This window comes from Apium graveolens, chromosome 8, assembly GCF_009905375.1.
Source record: "Apium graveolens cultivar Ventura chromosome 8, ASM990537v1, whole genome shotgun sequence".
Taxonomy (NCBI): Eukaryota; Viridiplantae; Streptophyta; class Magnoliopsida; order Apiales; family Apiaceae; genus Apium; species Apium graveolens.
In genome coordinates this window covers 175,095,100-175,099,412 of record NC_133654.1, presented here as the reverse complement: position 1 = coordinate 175,099,412, position 4,313 = coordinate 175,095,100, and the positions used below count along the sequence as shown (strand labels likewise).

The 4,313-nt window shown below is 36.2% G+C and overlaps 1 non-coding gene across 1 annotated transcript; it reads left to right on the top strand.

Annotated features, from left to right (window-relative positions):
* Positions 1-3,828: 3,828 nt before the first annotated feature.
* On the top strand, positions 3,829-3,935 carry LOC141681677 (small nucleolar RNA R71). Its single transcript, XR_012559103.1, has one exon. It is a non-coding gene; the product is annotated as a small nucleolar RNA R71 (small nucleolar RNA).
* Positions 3,936-4,313: the final 378 nt, after the last annotated feature.

The window sequence follows — 4,313 nt, the reverse complement described above, 5'->3', positions numbered from 1 at the left end:
TTGGAGTAATGCTGATTTAATGAAGTAAATCAGTCCCAATATATTTAGAAAATGTCTGAATATTATTATTTAAATAATATTCCCATAAAGAATAATCTTTATACAAATAATTGAAGTAGAAGTTGTAAGACTTATACTTGAAATGAATATGAAATAACCAAAGATATACTTATACGAAAGTACTATCTTTATTTGAATAATCGAAAATAAGTTTGATTATCGAAATATTATTCTTTAATAAAATAAAGAATATTATTAAATAACAAGCGGAGTCATAATACCTCGAATGAATATTATAAATAATATTCATTAAATAAAATAACGGAGTCATACATCCTCAAATGAATATTCAATTAATAATCATTAATAATATAACTGAGTCATAAGCCCTCGAATGAATATTCGAAATAATATTCAATAATAAAATAAAGGAGTCATAAGTCCTCGGATGAATATTTGAAATAATATTCAATAATAAAATAAAGGAGTCATAAGTCCTCGGATGAATATTTGAAATAATATTCAATAATAAAATAAAGTTAAAGTTATCGAATAAACCTTATTCGATTAATAGTTTTGAAAACTATAACCATATATATATAAAAATATATATATTATACTCGGGAACATCGACTCCCGGTTTAGAAATATGTTCACCTTTTGATCCCCTATACTAAGGGTAAACTCAATACCGCTTATCTCTAGCATAGGTATTATGCAACTGTAAGCATTTTAACCAACAGATATATAATCCAAGAATATGAAACAGGCATTCATATATACCATATCACATGCTACAATATATCGCAAGAATTTGCTAATAACAAATATGCATTTATCGCAAGATCATGCATATACACATATACATCACAACAACAGTATAACGGGTAGAAAACTTGCCTGAGCGACTGGGGGTGATAAAAGGCTCGGGACGAGTCTGGTAACCTATAAACAACAAGTAAGTTGGAATTAAACCAAAGTCACTTGTAAATCTATACTTTAACCAACTTAGACTCTAACGCTCGTTTTGCGCTCACTGATTCTCTTAAGTCACTCGAGTACCCTCGGCTCCACCATTTTTAATAAATTAACCATTACGGGTTTTAAGGCGATTCTTTCGCGGGTGTCTTACGAACTGCCTAACACACTTACCATAATTGTTTCATACATTAATTAACCCTTTTTGGTCTTTAACCTATGTTTCAAAGTAAGGCGAGGGGAAAAGTTTCGTTCGCGAAACGCCGTTACTTGAAACGGTCGTTTCTCCTAAACCGTGCATCGGAATCGAACGAACTACATATCAAAATGAAGCTCGTAACATGAGCTATCTAAACATGGCAATGGTCATAATCTAGCAGGGAGTTCTCGGGTCCAAATGTTATGAACAAAAGCAGTCTAAAGTAAATCGGACATTACGACGGCTATGTTTACGCGATTTCCCAAATTTAAACCATTCAAAAACCATCACAATTCAACGTCAACCCATTCATACAACCAAAGTCCATCCTTATCACATCATAACAGCCCTAATAAATTCAATATTAACATTTATACTTATGCCTAAGCTTGAATTTAACTATACTTAAGTTCTTTTAACCAAAACAACAAGATTCACCATTCCATTTCACTACCACTCCAACCCAAACTCTAAACCACAAGCATTAAGCTACTATATCATCATAACAATCAAAATCACCTTATTATACAAAGGAATATAGGGTTTGGAGATGATATACCTTCCTTGAAGTGGTGGGAGTAGCTAGGAAGCCTTAGGAAGCCTTGAGGAGTCTTAGGAAAGCTTGGATCTTAAAGGAAAACAAGAAAAAATCAAGTTAAAAACTTTGAAATCACTATTCATTGTCTTCTTCATTGATTTCTTGAAGAAGATTGAGAAAGAATTGAAGGCTTAAACTCATAATATAGCCATAACTATGCATAAGGATGACTAGGTAATTATCTTACCAATTTAGGAAGCCTTGATCTTGAGTTTTGAAAATTCTAGCTTCTTGAAAATGAAAAAGCCGAGAGCATGAAGAAAATAAAATGCCTTGTGTTCTTATTTTGATGAAAAATGAATTGTTTGGCTTGGTTGGTTGAATATTTGATTTGTTTTTGGTTAATTACCAATTTAACCTTGATTTTGTGTGGTTAATATTCCACCACATTTCCTTCCTTCCCATGTCATGCTTATATCATGCTATGATGTCATCTTTCCCTCCTTGTCCTCTTCTCATTGGTTGGGTGACATCATCCTCTCTAATCCCTTTGATTAACTTCCTAATTGTTTGCCTAATGACCGCTGATCTGTTATACGGTTCGATTAACTTTCGTTTTTATTTATCGTTTGAGGGATCATACCCGGGATCTTATTACTTAGGTTCCCTTAACCTTTCTCAATTATTATATTTCTTTTATGATCCTCTCTTATAATCCTTTAATTTAAATCCTTTTTATCCTGTTACCTTATACTCAATTCTTTCTGTATCTAGTGGATTTCCAGGAAAAATCAAAGTGTTCGGAATTGGATTCTGACGATCTTTACATACACTTATATACCATATAGAGTACTAATAAAATCTCAGAATATCCATAATAGAACCCCTATATAGTGTGGCATGAAAAGTTTTCTCATTTAGCAAAAACACTATTCACAAGGGTTACAAAAAGTTGAAAATTTTGGGGGTTATTACAATGGCACTACACTCTTCCGTCAGAGCAACGGTATCAAGATCATCCAGTTTCACCTTCCTCGAAAGGATACCTTTCATGAATTTCGCATAACTAGGCATTTGCTCAAGAGCCTCAGCGAAAGGTATGTTAATGTGAAGTTTCTTGAACACCTCCATAAACTTACCAAATTGCTTGTCCAGCTTTTGTTTTTGCAATCGCGTAGAAAAAGGTGGTAGAGGATAAAGCTGTTTCTCCCCTATATTACCCTCAGGCAGAGTGTGTTGAACAGTAGTCTTCCTTGGTTCCCCCTCTTTCTCCTTTTGCATTCCTTCTTCATCTACATCTTCAACTTCTCCATCTTTTGCTTTTTCAGCATCAACAACTTTTCCAGACCTTAAGGTGACAACTTTGACTTGCTCTTTAGCTTCCTTCCTACCTGGCACTTCAGTATCGCTGAAAAGTGTGCCGGGTTAACGATTGAGCAACGCATTGGCTATTTGTCCAATTTGATTTTCCAAGGTCTTGATAGAAACAGCCTAACTTTTGCATAACAACTTTAACTCCTCGAAATCAGCACTAGAAGGTGGAGCAGCACCTCCTTGTTGAGAATATGTTTGCCTTTGAGCAAATTGCTGAGGTTGCTGGAATCCAGGTGGATTAAACTGTTTACTTGTAGCTTGCTGATATGGTTGCTGAACAACATTCTGATTATTGCTCCAGCTGAAATTGGGATGATTTCTGTTATTGGGATGATAAGTAGCGGGCACAGGCTGTTGCAGTCTCTAAAAATTGTTCACATACTGAACAGATTCATTAACAAGAGAACACTGATCCATAGCATGAGAGCCTGCACAAAGCTCACAGACACTAGCTATTTAATTTACTCCATAGTTGGCTAAAGAATCGACCTTCATAGACAGTGCCTAGAGCTGCGCTGAAATAGCTGTAGCTGCATCAACTTCCAGAATACTTGCTACCTTCCCAAGAATCATCCTTTGAGTTGGGTTTCGATACTCATTTGCAGCCATAATTTCAATGAGATTATGGGCCTCAGTATAGCTTTTGGCCCACAAGGCGCCTCCAGAAGCTGCATCGAGCATGGGCCGAGATTTGGCCCCCAAACCATTATAGAAACCAGTGATCACCATCCAGTCAGGAATACCATGATGTGGACACTTTCTCAACATCTCCTTGTAGCGCTCCCAAGCCTCGCACATAGATTCTCCTTGTTGCTGCGCAAACTGAGTAAGAGCACTCCTCATAGCTGCAGTTTTGGCCATTGGATAGAACTTCACAAGAAACTTTTGCGCAAGATCTTCCCAAGTAGTGATGGACCCAGCTGGTAAAGAATGTAACCAGTCCTTAGCTTTATCCCTCAGAGAGAATGGAAAAAGCCTCAGCTTGATAGCCTCATCAGTGACACCGTTATATTTGAAAGTACTACAGATCTCGACAAAATTCCTGATATGCATGTTGGGATCTTCAGTCGCAGCACCTCCGAAAGAAACAAAATTCTGCACCATCTGAATAGTGCCCGACTTGATTTTAAAAGTATTGGCCTGAATAGCCGGATGAATGATGCTTGACTGAATGTCATCAATTTTAGGCCGAAAAAAGTCCATAAGAGCTGGATCAGCTTGAAC